The following is a 14,586-nucleotide window of genomic DNA, read 5'->3' on the forward strand; positions in this document are numbered from 1 at the left end:
ATACGAAATTAAAAAAAAAAAAACAAATTTCAAATTTCACACATGAAATAGAATAAAAAATTAAAAACAAAAAAGTATGACTAGAGAGCCTTATACTGGCAAAAAGGCACGTGTGCCAACAACACGCGGTGTTCCCAAGCGGTCCCCCATCTAAGTACTAACCGCGCCCGACGATGCTTGATTTCGGTGATCGGACGAGAACCGATATTTTCATCGTGGTATGGTCGTTGGCGAAAACAAAAAAATGTTCACATAAATTATGAGAGTTAAAAAAAAAAATTTGTTCGTCAAATCTTCAAACATAAAAAAATCAGATTTTATTTTTTTTTTACTTTTTTCGTCATCATGACAAAAAAATAACATTAAACAATTCGTAGCTAAGCACAATACCAAATAAAACCGATTTTCAATGGCAAAAATCACTAGGTAGTGCCCTCATACGAAATTAAAAAAAAAAAAACAAATTTCAAATTTCACACATGAAATAGAATAAAAAATTAAAAACAAAAAAGTATGACTAGAGAGCCTTATACTGGCAAAAAGGCACGTGTGCCAACAACACGCGGTGTTCCCAAGCGGTCCCCCATCTAAGTACTAACCGCGCCCGACGATGCTTGATTTCGGTGATCGGACGAGAACCGATATTTTCATCGTGGTATGGTCGTTGGCGAAAACTTCTTATCAAAGTTGAAACTTATGAGAAATTTTTCTATTCCAATTGGAATAATATTAGTTAATGCAACGAGACTTTAGATTTAATTAATTGCAATGTGAGTTGTGAGCAGTATTTATTATGTTGTCAAGTTTTCAACCCCTTTCGATTGAATTGAGTTTCTTTAAGGCATAACAACATGAAATACAAAATAATGTTAGTTTTTTTTTTATTTCATATGGTGTTTTAGTAGCAAGTATAAGATAGATGTAATGTTAATTAGCCCACAAAACAAGTATTTTTGACATTTTTTTTTATTTTTCTAAAAAAAAATTATGAGTTGACTTAAAATTTAAAAAAAAAATCACTGCCTACTTTCAGGGGCACTGCTTTCAATGCAAATGTACAGAAAAAAATCTCACATGAAAAATCTTACTTAAATGACTTTAACGTAAGTACGAACCAAATACATACATACTATTCACTTATTTTATGAGCTGTTTAAAAAATGTTCACATAAATTATGAGAGTTAAAAAAAAAACAATTTGTTCGTCAAATCTTCAAACATAAAAAAATCAGATTTTATTTTTTTTTTACTTTTTTCGTCATCATGACAAAAAAATAACATTTAACAATTCGTAGCTAAGCACAATACCAAATAAAACCGATTTTCAATGGCAAAAATCACTAGGTAGTGCCCTCATACGAAATTAAAAAAAAAAAAACAAATTTCAAATTTCACACATGAAATAGAATAAAAAATTAAAAACAAAAAAGTATGACTAGAGAGCCTTATACTGGCAAAAAGGCACGTGTGCCAACAACACGCGGTGTTCCCAAGCGGTCCCCCATCTAAGTACTAACCGCGCCCGACGATGCTTGATTTCGGTGATCGGACGAGAACCGATATTTTCATCGTGGTATGGTCGTTGGCGAAAACTTCTTATCAAAGTTGAAACTTATGAGAAATTTTTCTATTCCAATTGGAATAATATTAGTTAATGCGACGAGACTTTAGATTTAATTAATTGCAATGTGAGTTGTGAGCAGTATTTATTATGTTGTCAAGTTTTCAACCCCTTTCGATTGAATTGAGTTTCTTTAAGGCATAACAACATGAAATACAAAATAATGTTAGTTTTTTTTTTATTTCATATGGTGTTTTAGTAGCAAGTATAAGATAGATGTAATGTTAATTAGCCCACAAAACAAGTATTTTTGACATTTTTTTTTATTTTTCTAAAAAAAAATTATGAGTTGACTTAAAATTTAAAAAAAAAATCACTGCCTACTTTCAGGGGCACTGCTTTCAATGCAAATGTACAGAAAAAAATCTCACATGAAAAATCTTACTTAAATGACTTTAACGTAAGTACGAACCAAATACATACATACTATTCACTTATTTTATGAGCTGTTTAAAAAATGTTCACATAAATTATGAGAGTTAAAAAAAAAAACAATTTGTTCGTCAAATCTTCAAACATAAAAAAATCAGATTTTATTTTTTTTTTACTTTTTTCGTCATCATGACAAAAAAAATAACATTTAACAATTCGTAGCTAAGCACAATACCAAATAAAACCGATTTTCAATGGCAAAAATCACTAGGTAGTGCCCTCATACGAAATTAAAAAAAAAAAACAAATTTCAAATTTCACACATGAAATAGAATAAAAAATTAAAAACAAAAAAGTATGACTAGAGAGCCTTATACTGGCAAAAAGGCACGTGTGCCAACAACACGCGGTGTTCCCAAGCGGTCCCCCATCTAAGTACTAACCGCGCCCGACGATGCTTGATTTCGGTGATCGGACGAGAACCGATATTTTCATCGTGGTATGGTCGTTGGCGAAAACTTCTTATCAAAGTTGAAACTTATGAGAAATTTTTCTATTCCAATTGGAATAATATTAGTTAATGCAACGAGACTTTAGATTTAATTAATTGCAATGTGAGTTGTGAGCAGTATTTATTATGTTGTCAAGTTTTCAACCCCTTTCGATTGAATTGAGTTTCTTTAAGGCATAACAACATGAAATACAAAATAATGTTAGTTTTTTTTTTATTTCATATGGTGTTTTAGTAGCAAGTATAAGATAGATGTAATGTTAATTAGCCCACAAAACAAGTATTTTTGACATTTTTTTTTATTTTTCTAAAAAAAAATTATGAGTTGACTTAAAATTTAAAAAAAAATCACTGCCTACTTTCAGGGGCACTGCTTTCAATGCAAATGTACAGAAAAAAATCTCACATGAAAAATCTTACTTAAATGACTTTAACGTAAGTACGAACCAAATACATACATACTATTCACTTATTTTATGAGCTGTTTAAAAAATGTTCACATAAATTATGAGAGTTAAAAAAAAAACAATTTGTTCGTCAAATCTTCAAACATAAAAAAATCAGATTTTATTTTTTTTTTACTTTTTTCGTCATCATGACAAAAAAATAACATTTAACAATTCGTAGCTAAGCACAATACCAAATAAAACCGATTTTCAATGGCAAAAATCACTAGGTAGTGCCTCATACGAAATTAAAAAAAAAAAAACAAATTTCAAATTTCACACATGAAATAGAATAAAAAATTAAAAACAAAAAAGTATGACTAGAGAGCCTTATACTGGCAAAAAGGCACGTGTGCCAACAACACGCGGTGTTCCCAAGCGGTCCCCCATCTAAGTACTAACCGCGCCCGACGATGCTTGATTTCGGTGATCGGACGAGAACCGATATTTTCATCGTGGTATGGTCGTTGGCGAAAACTTCTTATCAAAGTTGAAACTTATGAGAAATTTTTCTATTCCAATTGGAATAATATTAGTTAATGCGACGAGACTTTAGATTTAATTAATTGCAATGTGAGTTGTGAGCAGTATTTATTATGTTGTCAAGTTTTCAACCCCTTTCGATTGAATTGAGTTTCTTTAAGGCATAACAACATGAAATACAAAATAATGTTAGTTTTTTTTTTTATTTCATATGGTGTTTTAGTAGCAAGTATAAGATAGATGTAATGTTAATTAGCCCACAAAACAAGTATTTTTGACATTTTTTTTTATTTTTCTAAAAAAAAATTATGAGTTGACTTAAAATTTAAAAAAAAAATCACTGCCTACTTTCAGGGGCACTGCTTTCAATGCAAATGTACAGAAAAAAATCTCACATGAAAAATCTTACTTAAATGACTTTAACGTAAGTACGAACCAAATACATACATACTATTCACTTATTTTATGAGCTGTTTAAAAAATGTTCACATAAATTATGAGAGTTAAAAAAAAAAAACAATTTGTTCGTCAAATCTTCAAACATAAAAAAATCAGATTTTATTTTTTTTTTACTTTTTTCGTCATCATGACAAAAAAAATAACATTTAACAATTCGTAGCTAAGCACAATACCAAATAAAACCGATTTTCAATGGCAAAAATCACTAGGTAGTGCCCTCATACGAAATTAAAAAAAAAAAAAACAAATTTCAAATTTCACACATGAAATAGAATAAAAAATTAAAAACAAAAAAGTATGACTAGAGAGCCTTATACTGGCAAAAAGGCACGTGTGCCAACAACACGCGGTGTTCCCAAGCGGTCCCCCATCTAAGTACTAACCGCGCCCGACGATGCTTGATTTCGGTGATCGGACGAGAACCGATATTTTCATCGTGGTATGGTCGTTGGCGAAAACAAAAAAATGTTCACATAAATTATGAGAGTTAAAAAAAAAAATTTGTTCGTCAAATCTTCAAACATAAAAAAATCAGATTTTATTTTTTTTTTACTTTTTTCGTCATCATGACAAAAAAATAACATTAAACAATTCGTAGCTAAGCACAATACCAAATAAAACCGATTTTCAATGGCAAAAATCATACGAAATTTAAAAAAAAAAAAAAATTTCAAATTTCACACATGAAATAGAATACAAAATTAAAAACAAAAAAAGTATGACTAGAGAGCCTTATACTGGCAAAAAGGCACGTGTGCCAACAACACGCGGTGTTCCCAAGCGGTCCCCCATCTAAGTACTAACCGCGCCCGACGATGCTTGATTTCGGTGATCGGACGAGAACCGATATTTTCATCGTGGTATGGTCGTTGGCGAAAACTTCTTATCAAAGTTGAAACTTATGAGAAATTTTTCTATTCCAATTGGAATAATATTAGTTAATGCGACGAGACTTTAGATTTAATTAATTGCAATGTGAGTTGTGAGCAGTATTTATTATGTTGTCAAGTTTTCAACCCCTTTCGATTGAATTGAGTTTCTTTAAGGCATAACAACATGAAATACAAAATAATGTTAGTTTTTTTTTTATTTCATATGGTGTTTTAGTAGCAAGTATAAGATAGATGTAATGTTAATTAGCCCACAAAACAAGTATTTTTGACATTTTTTTTTATTTTTCTAAAAAAAAATTATGAGTTGACTTAAAATTTAAAAAAAAAATCACTGCCTACTTTCAGGGGCACTGCTTTCAATGCAAATGTACAGAAAAAAATCTCACATGAAAAATCTTACTTAAATGACTTTAACGTAAGTACGAACCAAATACATACATACTATTCACTTATTTTATGAGCTGTTTAAAAAATGTTCACATAAATTATGAGAGTTAAAAAAAAAAACAATTTGTTCGTCAAATCTTCAAACATAAAAAAATCAGATTTTATTTTTTTTTTACTTTTTTCGTCATCATGACAAAAAAAATAACATTTAACAATTCGTAGCTAAGCACAATACCAAATAAAACCGATTTTCAATGGCAAAAATCACTAGGTAGTGCCCTCATACGAAATTAAAAAAAAAAAAACAAATTTCAAATTTCACACATGAAATAGAATAAAAAATTAAAAACAAAAAAGTATGACTAGAGAGCCTTATACTGGCAAAAAGGCACGTGTGCCAACAACACGCGGTGTTCCCAAGCGGTCCCCCATCTAAGTACTAACCGCGCCCGACGATGCTTGATTTCGGTGATCGGACGAGAACCGATATTTTCATCGTGGTATGGTCGTTGGCGAAAACAAAAAAATGTTCACATAAATTATGAGAGTTAAAAAAAAAAATTTGTTCGTCAAATCTTCAAACATAAAAAAATCAGATTTTATTTTTTTTTTACTTTTTTCGTCATCATGACAAAAAAATAACATTAAACAATTCGTAGCTAAGCACAATACCAAATAAAACCGATTTTCAATGGCAAAAATCACTAGGTAGTGCCCTCATACGAAATTTAAAAAAAAAAAAAAAATTTCAAATTTCACACATGAAATAGAATACAAAATTAAAAACAAAAAAAGTATGACTAGAGAGCCTTATACTGGCAAAAAGGCACGTGTGCCAACAACACGCGGTGTTCCCAAGCGGTCCCCCATCTAAGTACTAACCGCGCCCGACGATGCTTGATTTCGGTGATCGGACGAGAACCGATATTTTCATCGTGGTATGGTCGTTGGCGAAAACTTCTTATCAAAGTTGAAACTTATGAGAAATTTTTCTATTCCAATTGGAATAATATTAGTTAATGCGACGAGACTTTAGATTTAATTAATTGCAATGTGAGTTGTGAGCAGTATTTATTATGTTGTCAAGTTTTCAACCCCTTTCGATTGAATTGAGTTTCTTTAAGGCATAACAACATGAAATACAAAATAATGTTAGTTTTTTTTTTATTTCATATGGTGTTTTAGTAGCAAGTATAAGATAGATGTAATGTTAATTAGCCCACAAAACAAGTATTTTTGACATTTTTTTTTATTTTTCTAAAAAAAAATTATGAGTTGACTTAAAATTTAAAAAAAAAATCACTGCCTACTTTCAGGGGCACTGCTTTCAATGCAAATGTACAGAAAAAAATCTCACATGAAAAATCTTACTTAAATGACTTTAACGTAAGTACGAACCAAATACATACATACTATTCACTTATTTTATGAGCTGTTTAAAAAATGTTCACATAAATTATGAGAGTTAAAAAAAAAAACAATTTGTTCGTCAAATCTTCAAACATAAAAAAATCAGATTTTATTTTTTTTTTACTTTTTTCGTCATCATGACAAAAAAAATAACATTTAACAATTCGTAGCTAAGCACAATACCAAATAAAACCGATTTTCAATGGCAAAAATCACTAGGTAGTGCCCTCATACGAAATTAAAAAAAAAAAAACAAATTTCAAATTTCACACATGAAATAGAATAAAAAATTAAAAACAAAAAAGTATGACTAGAGAGCCTTATACTGGCAAAAAGGCACGTGTGCCAACAACACGCGGTGTTCCCAAGCGGTCCCCCATCTAAGTACTAACCGCGCCCGACGATGCTTGATTTCGGTGATCGGACGAGAACCGATATTTTCATCGTGGTATGGTCGTTGGCGAAAACTTCTTATCAAAGTTGAAACTTATGAGAAATTTTTCTATTCCAATTGGAATAATATTAGTTAATGCAACGAGACTTTAGATTTAATTAATTGCAATGTGAGTTGTGAGCAGTATTTATTATGTTGTCAAGTTTTCAACCCCTTTCGATTGAATTGAGTTTCTTTAAGGCATAACAACATGAAATACAAAATAATGTTAGTTTTTTTTTTATTTCATATGGTGTTTTAGTAGCAAGTATAAGATAGATGTAATGTTAATTAGCCCACAAAACAAGTATTTTTGACATTTTTTTTTATTTTTCTAAAAAAAAATTATGAGTTGACTTAAAATTTAAAAAAAAATCACTGCCTACTTTCAGGGGCACTGCTTTCAATGCAAATGTACAGAAAAAAATCTCACATGAAAAATCTTACTTAAATGACTTTAACGTAAGTACGAACCAAATACATACATACTATTCACTTATTTTATGAGCTGTTTAAAAAATGTTCACATAAATTATGAGAGTTAAAAAAAAAACAATTTGTTCGTCAAATCTTCAAACATAAAAAAATCAGATTTTATTTTTTTTTTACTTTTTTCGTCATCATGACAAAAAAATAACATTTAACAATTCGTAGCTAAGCACAATACCAAATAAAACCGATTTTCAATGGCAAAAATCACTAGGTAGTGCCTCATACGAAATTAAAAAAAAAAAAACAAATTTCAAATTTCACACATGAAATAGAATAAAAAATTAAAAACAAAAAAGTATGACTAGAGAGCCTTATACTGGCAAAAAGGCACGTGTGCCAACAACACGCGGTGTTCCCAAGCGGTCCCCCATCTAAGTACTAACCGCGCCCGACGATGCTTGATTTCGGTGATCGGACGAGAACCGATATTTTCATCGTGGTATGGTCGTTGGCGAAAACTTCTTATCAAAGTTGAAACTTATGAGAAATTTTTCTATTCCAATTGGAATAATATTAGTTAATGCAACGAGACTTTAGATTTAATTAATTGCAATGTGAGTTGTGAGCAGTATTTATTATGTTGTCAAGTTTTCAACCCCTTTCGATTGAATTGAGTTTCTTTAAGGCATAACAACATGAAATACAAAATAATGTTAGTTTTTTTTTTATTTCATATGGTGTTTTAGTAGCAAGTATAAGATAGATGTAATGTTAATTAGCCCACAAAACAAGTATTTTTGACATTTTTTTTTATTTTTCTAAAAAAAAAATTATGAGTTGACTTAAAATTTAAAAAAAAATCACTGCCTACTTTCAGGGGCACTGCTTTCAATGCAAATGTACAGAAAAAAATCTCACATGAAAAATCTTACTTAAATGACTTTAACGTAAGTACGAACCAAATACATACATACTATTCACTTATTTTATGAGCTGTTTAAAAAATGTTCACATAAATTATGAGAGTTAAAAAAAAAAACAATTTGTTCGTCAAATCTTCAAACATAAAAAAATCAGATTTTATTTTTTTTTTACTTTTTTCGTCATCATGACAAAAAAATAACATTTAACAATTCGTAGCTAAGCACAATACCAAATAAAACCGATTTTCAATGGCAAAAATCACTAGGTAGTGCCCTCATACGAAATTAAAAAAAAAAAAACAAATTTCAAATTTCACACATGAAATAGAATAAAAAATTAAAAACAAAAAAGTATGACTAGAGAGCCTTATACTGGCAAAAAGGCACGTGTGCCAACAACACGCGGTGTTCCCAAGCGGTCCCCCATCTAAGTACTAACCGCGCCCGACGATGCTTGATTTCGGTGATCGGACGAGAACCGATATTTTCATCGTGGTATGGTCGTTGGCGAAAACTTCTTATCAAAGTTGAAACTTATGAGAAATTTTTCTATTCCAATTGGAATAATATTAGTTAATGCAACGAGACTTTAGATTTAATTAATTGCAATGTGAGTTGTGAGCAGTATTTATTATGTTGTCAAGTTTTCAACCCCTTTCGATTGAATTGAGTTTCTTTAAGGCATAACAACATGAAATACAAAATAATGTTAGTTTTTTACTTGCGATATAGGTACTATAGGGCAAGTTTAGGATTCGTAAAAAAAATCGAACTCGAGATAACAATTTTACATGACATTACGATGATGGAGAATGCCAAAAAAGTGGGTCCGGCAATTCTGTCTGTCTGTCTGTCTGTCTGTCTGTCTGTCTGTCTGTCTGTCCGTCTGTCTCTATCTGGAGCTGCAGCCTAAACGAGTGAAGTGATTTTCTTCAAACTTGGTAGTTAGCAGTTTTTGGTGATTCCCTAGAGGGGAAATTGAAATTTTTTTTTTATGACCAAAACTAACGGTACCTGCCATATAACGGAAATAGAAAAGTTAATTTTTTTTCAAAAACGGCTCTAACGATTTTGATTAAAATTTTTGTGTGTAATACTACACATAAGGGCCAACTTTTTAAATAAAAAAAATATTTTTTGTACCGTTATTAACGGTACCTGTCATAGAACGGTTTTTTTTCGTTTCTGAATATCTCGTACAAAATTAACCCGATTTAAATGAAAAATTTTTATACAAAAGTGTGTTAGTTAAGATAATATTAAAATTTTAGAAAATTTTCAAAAAACGCATTTTTGGTTTTTTAAAAAATATTTCAAAATTTTTTTTTGAAAAATCAATTTTTTGAAAACGGATCAATGAAAAATTTTGAAATTTAGTTTTTATGTGTAAATTAATTATTTCTTCAAAATGGCATACCAACTTTTTTTTTGAAAAATGTTAAAAAAATTTTATATATAAAAAATTATTTTTTTAAAAAACGGCTCCTACAATTTTCAAAATTTTTTTTCTAAAAATACCTTTTTATACGAGAAATAAAATGGCATATTTGTTTTTTTTTTTAAGATATTTTAAAACGGAGTTTTATTAATTATAAAAACAGATTTAATTTTTTTATACTACTTATGAAATTTCTTCAAAATATCGAATTTTAAATTTCTTGAATAAAAAGCTTTAACATTATAGTTACTTTAAGCATAAGAGCAAGTACGTGCGACCCCAGTCGTGCAATTTATTTTTTATTTCATATGGTGTTTTAGTAGCAAGTATAAGATAGATGTAATGTTAATTAGCCCACAAAACAAGTATTTTTGACATTTTTTTTTATTTTTCTAAAAAAAAATTATGAGTTGACTTAAAATTTAAAAAAAAATCACTGCCTACTTTCAGGGGCACTGCTTTCAATGCAAATGTACAGAAAAAAATCTCACATGAAAAATCTTACTTAAATGACTTTAACGTAAGTACGAACCAAATACATACATACTATTCACTTATTTTATGAGCTGTTTAAAAAATGTTCACATAAATTATGAGAGTTAAAAAAAAAACAATTTGTTCGTCAAATCTTCAAACATAAAAAAATCAGATTTTATTTTTTTTTTTACTTTTTTCGTCATCATGACAAAAAAATAACATTTAACAATTCGTAGCTAAGCACAATACCAAATAAAACCGATTTTCAATGGCAAAAATCACTAGGTAGTGCCCTCATACGAAATTAAAAAAAAAAAAACAAATTTCAAATTTCACACATGAAATAGAATAAAAAATTAAAAACAAAAAAAGTATGACTAGAGAGCCTTATACTGGCAAAAAGGCACGTGTGCCAACAACACGCGGTGTTCCCAAGCGGTCCCCCATCTAAGTACTAACCGCGCCCGACGATGCTTGATTTCGATGATCGGACGAGAACCGATATTTTCATCGTGGTATGGTCGTTGGCGAAAACTTCTTATCAAAGTTGAAACTTATGAGAAATTTTTCTATTCCAATTGGAATAATATTAGTTAATGCAACGAGACTTTAGATTTAATTAATTGCAATGTGAGTTGTGAGCAGTATTTATTATGTTGTCAAGTTTTCAACCCCTTTCGATTGAATTGAGTTTCTTTAAGGCATAACAACATGAAATACAAAATAATGTTAGTTTTTTTTTTATTTCATATGGTGTTTTAGTAGCAAGTATAAGATAGATGTAATGTTAATTAGCCCACAAAACAAGTATTTTTGACATTTTTTTTATTTTTCTAAAAAAAAATTATGAGTTGACTTAAAATTTAAAAAAAAAATCACTGCCTACTTTCAGGGGCACTGCTTTCAATGCAAATGTACAGAAAAAAATCTCACATGAAAAATCTTACTTAAATGACTTTAACGTAAGTACGAACCAAATACATACATACTATTCACTTATTTTATGAGCTGTTTAAAAAATGTTCACATAAATTATGAGAGTTAAAAAAAAAACAATTTGTTCGTCAAATCTTCAAACATAAAAAAATCAGATTTTATTTTTTTTTTTTACTTTTTTCGTCATCATGACAAAAAAATAACATTTAACAATTCGTAGCTAAGCACAATACCAAATAAAACCGATTTTCAATGGCAAAAATCACTAGGTAGTGCCCTCATACGAAATTAAAAAAAAAAAAAAACAAATTTCAAATTTCACACATGAAATAGAATAAAAAATTAAAAACAAAAAAGTATGACTAGAGAGCCTTATACTGGCAAAAAGGCACGTGTGCCAACAACACGCGGTGTTCCCAAGCGGTCCCCCATCTAAGTACTAACCGCGCCCGACGATGCTTGATTTCGGTGATCGGACGAGAACCGATATTTTCATCGTGGTATGGTCGTTGGCGAAAACTTCTTATCAAAGTTGAAACTTATGAGAAATTTTTCTATTCCAATTGGAATAATATTAGTTAATGCAACGAGACTTTAGATTTAATTAATTGCAATGTGAGTTGTGAGCAGTATTTATTATGTTGTCAAGTTTTCAACCCCTTTCGATTGAATTGAGTTTCTTTAAGGCATAACAACATGAAATACAAAATAATGTTAGTTTTTTTTTTATTTCATATGGTGTTTTAGTAGCAAGTATAAGATAGATGTAATGTTAATTAGCCCACAAAACAAGTATTTTTGACATTTTTTTTTATTTTTCTAAAAAAATAAATTGCACGACTGGGGTCGCACGTACTTGCTCTTATGCTTAAAGTAACTATAATGTTAAAGCTTTTTATTCAAGAAATTTAAAATTCGATATTTTGAAGAAATTTCATAAGTAGTATAAAAAAATTAAATCTGTTTTTATAATTAATAAAACTCCGTTTTAAAATATCTTAAAAAAAAAAAACAAATATGCCATTTTATTTCTCGTATAAAAAGGTATTTTTAGAAAAAAAATTTTGAAAATTGTAGGAGCCGTTTTTTAAAAAAATAATTTTTTATATATAAAATTTTTTTAACATTTTTCAAAAAAAAAGTTGGTATGCCATTTTGAAGAAATAATTAATTTACACATAAAAACTAAATTTCAAAATTTTTCATTGATCCGTTTTCAAAAAATTGATTTTTCAAAAAAAAATTTTGAAATATTTTTTAAAAAACCAAAAATGCGTTTTTTGAAAATTTTCTAAAATTTTAATATTATCTTAACTAACACACTTTTGTATAAAAATTTTCATTTAAATCGGGTTAATTTTGTACGAGATATTCAGAAACGAAAAAAACCGTTCTATGACAGGTACCGTTAATAACGGTACAAAAAATATTTTTTTTATTTAAAAAGTTGGCCCTTATGTGTAGTATTACACACAAAAATTTTAATCAAAATCGTTAGAGCCGTTTTTGAAAAAAATTAACTTTTCTATTTCCGTTATATGGCAGGTACCGTTAGTTTTGGTCATAAAAAAAAAATTTCAATTTCCCCTCTAGGGAATCACCAAAAACTGCTAACTACCAAGTTTGAAGAAAATCACTTCACTCGTTTAGGCTGCAGCTCCAGATAGAGACAGACGGACAGACAGACAGACAGACAGACAGACAGACAGAATTGCCGGACCCACTTTTTTGGCATTCTCCATCATCGTAATGTCATGTAAAATTGTTATCTCGAGTTCGATTTTTTTTACGAATCCTAAACTTGCCCTATAGTACCTATATCGCAAGTAAAAATTATGAGTTGACTTAAAATTTAAAAAAAAATCACTGCCTACTTTCAGGGGCACTGCTTTCAATGCAAATGTACAGAAAAAAATCTCACATGAAAAATCTTACTTAAATGACTTTAACGTAAGTACGAACCAAATACATACATACTATTCACTTATTTTATGAGCTGTTTAAAAAATGTTCACATAAATTATGAGAGTTAAAAAAAAAAACAATTTGTTCGTCAAATCTTCAAACATAAAAAAATCAGATTTTATTTTTTTTTTACTTTTTTCGTCATCATGACAAAAAAATAACATTTAACAATTCGTAGCTAAGCACAATACCAAATAAAACCGATTTTCAATGGCAAAAATCACTAGGTAGTGCCCTCATACGAAATTAAAAAAAAAAAAACAAATTTCAAATTTCACACATGAAATAGAATAAAAAATTAAAAACAAAAAAGTATGACTAGAGAGCCTTATACTGGCAAAAAGGCACGTGTGCCAACAACACGCGGTGTTCCCAAGCGGTCCCCCATCTAAGTACTAACCGCGCCCGACGATGCTTGATTTCGGTGATCGGACGAGAACCGATATTTTCATCGTGGTATGGTCGTTGGCGAAAACTTCTTATCAAAGTTGAAACTTATGAGAAATTTTTCTATTCCAATTGGAATAATATTAGTTAATGCAACGAGACTTTAGATTTAATTAATTGCAATGTGAGTTGTGAGCAGTATTTATTATGTTGTCAAGTTTTCAACCCCTTTCGATTGAATTGAGTTTCTTTAAGGCATAACAACATGAAATACAAAATAATGTTAGTTTTTTTTTTATTTCATATGGTGTTTTAGTAGCAAGTATAAGATAGATGTAATGTTAATTAGCCCACAAAACAAGTATTTTTGACATTTTTTTTATTTTTCTAAAAAAAAATTATGAGTTGACTTAAAATTTAAAAAAAAATCACTGCCTACTTTCAGGGGCACTGCTTTCAATGCAAATGTACAGAAAAAAATCTCACATGAAAAATCTTACTTAAATGACTTTAACGTAAGTACGAACCAAATACATACACACTATTCACTTATTTTATGGGCTGTTTAAAAAATGTTCACATAAATTATGAGAGTTAAAAAAAAAAATTTGTTCGTCAAATCTTCAAACATAAAAAAATCAGATTTTATTTTTTTTTTACTTTTTTCGTCATCATGACAAAAAAATAACATTAAACAATTCGTAGCTAAGCACAATACCAAATAAAACCGATTTTCAATGGCAAAAATCACTAGGTAGTGCCCTCATACGAAATTTAAAAAAAAAAAAAAATTTCAAATTTCACACATGAAATAGAATACAAAATTAAAAACAAAAAAAGTATGACTAGAGAGCCTTATACTGGCAAAAAGGCACGTGTGCCAACAACACGCGGTGTTCCCAAGCGGTCCCCCATCTAAGTACTAACCGCGCCCGACGATGCTTGATTTCGGTGATCGGACGAGAACCGATATTTTCATCGTGGTATGGTCGTTGGCGAAAACTTCTTATCAA

At 29.6% G+C, this 14,586-nt stretch overlaps 16 non-coding genes across 16 annotated transcripts; all 16 read right to left on the bottom strand.

Annotated features, from left to right (window-relative positions):
- Positions 1–113: 113 nt before the first annotated feature.
- On the bottom strand, positions 114–232 carry LOC129917286 (5S ribosomal RNA). The gene has a single exon (XR_008772654.1). It is a non-coding gene; the product is annotated as a 5S ribosomal RNA (ribosomal RNA).
- A 318-nt stretch (positions 233–550) lies between these two features.
- LOC129917287 (5S ribosomal RNA) lies at positions 551–669 on the bottom strand. The gene has a single exon (XR_008772655.1). It is a non-coding gene; the product is annotated as a 5S ribosomal RNA (ribosomal RNA).
- A 799-nt stretch (positions 670–1,468) lies between these two features.
- On the bottom strand, positions 1,469–1,587 carry LOC129917288 (5S ribosomal RNA). Its single transcript, XR_008772656.1, has one exon. It is a non-coding gene; the product is annotated as a 5S ribosomal RNA (ribosomal RNA).
- Positions 1,588–2,387: 800 nt separating this feature from the next.
- On the bottom strand, positions 2,388–2,506 carry LOC129917289 (5S ribosomal RNA). The gene has a single exon (XR_008772657.1). It is a non-coding gene; the product is annotated as a 5S ribosomal RNA (ribosomal RNA).
- A 797-nt stretch (positions 2,507–3,303) lies between these two features.
- Positions 3,304–3,422, bottom strand: LOC129917290 (5S ribosomal RNA). Its single transcript, XR_008772658.1, has one exon. It is a non-coding gene; the product is annotated as a 5S ribosomal RNA (ribosomal RNA).
- Positions 3,423–4,226: 804 nt separating this feature from the next.
- On the bottom strand, positions 4,227–4,345 carry LOC129917291 (5S ribosomal RNA). Its single transcript, XR_008772659.1, has one exon. It is a non-coding gene; the product is annotated as a 5S ribosomal RNA (ribosomal RNA).
- Positions 4,346–4,647: 302 nt separating this feature from the next.
- On the bottom strand, positions 4,648–4,766 carry LOC129917292 (5S ribosomal RNA). The gene has a single exon (XR_008772660.1). It is a non-coding gene; the product is annotated as a 5S ribosomal RNA (ribosomal RNA).
- Positions 4,767–5,567: 801 nt separating this feature from the next.
- LOC129917293 (5S ribosomal RNA) lies at positions 5,568–5,686 on the bottom strand. Its single transcript, XR_008772661.1, has one exon. It is a non-coding gene; the product is annotated as a 5S ribosomal RNA (ribosomal RNA).
- Positions 5,687–6,005: 319 nt separating this feature from the next.
- On the bottom strand, positions 6,006–6,124 carry LOC129917295 (5S ribosomal RNA). The gene has a single exon (XR_008772662.1). It is a non-coding gene; the product is annotated as a 5S ribosomal RNA (ribosomal RNA).
- An 801-nt stretch (positions 6,125–6,925) lies between these two features.
- Positions 6,926–7,044, bottom strand: LOC129917297 (5S ribosomal RNA). Its single transcript, XR_008772664.1, has one exon. It is a non-coding gene; the product is annotated as a 5S ribosomal RNA (ribosomal RNA).
- Positions 7,045–7,841: 797 nt separating this feature from the next.
- On the bottom strand, positions 7,842–7,960 carry LOC129917298 (5S ribosomal RNA). The gene has a single exon (XR_008772665.1). It is a non-coding gene; the product is annotated as a 5S ribosomal RNA (ribosomal RNA).
- An 800-nt stretch (positions 7,961–8,760) lies between these two features.
- LOC129917299 (5S ribosomal RNA) lies at positions 8,761–8,879 on the bottom strand. The gene has a single exon (XR_008772666.1). It is a non-coding gene; the product is annotated as a 5S ribosomal RNA (ribosomal RNA).
- Positions 8,880–10,695: 1,816 nt separating this feature from the next.
- LOC129917401 (5S ribosomal RNA) lies at positions 10,696–10,814 on the bottom strand. The gene has a single exon (XR_008772763.1). It is a non-coding gene; the product is annotated as a 5S ribosomal RNA (ribosomal RNA).
- Positions 10,815–11,616: 802 nt separating this feature from the next.
- Positions 11,617–11,735, bottom strand: LOC129917300 (5S ribosomal RNA). The gene has a single exon (XR_008772667.1). It is a non-coding gene; the product is annotated as a 5S ribosomal RNA (ribosomal RNA).
- A 1,802-nt stretch (positions 11,736–13,537) lies between these two features.
- Positions 13,538–13,656, bottom strand: LOC129917301 (5S ribosomal RNA). Its single transcript, XR_008772668.1, has one exon. It is a non-coding gene; the product is annotated as a 5S ribosomal RNA (ribosomal RNA).
- A 795-nt stretch (positions 13,657–14,451) lies between these two features.
- On the bottom strand, positions 14,452–14,570 carry LOC129917302 (5S ribosomal RNA). The gene has a single exon (XR_008772669.1). It is a non-coding gene; the product is annotated as a 5S ribosomal RNA (ribosomal RNA).
- Positions 14,571–14,586: the final 16 nt, after the last annotated feature.

Source organism: Episyrphus balteatus, chromosome 3, assembly GCF_945859705.1.
Source record: "Episyrphus balteatus chromosome 3, idEpiBalt1.1, whole genome shotgun sequence".
NCBI classification, from domain to species: Eukaryota; Metazoa; Arthropoda; class Insecta; order Diptera; family Syrphidae; genus Episyrphus; species Episyrphus balteatus.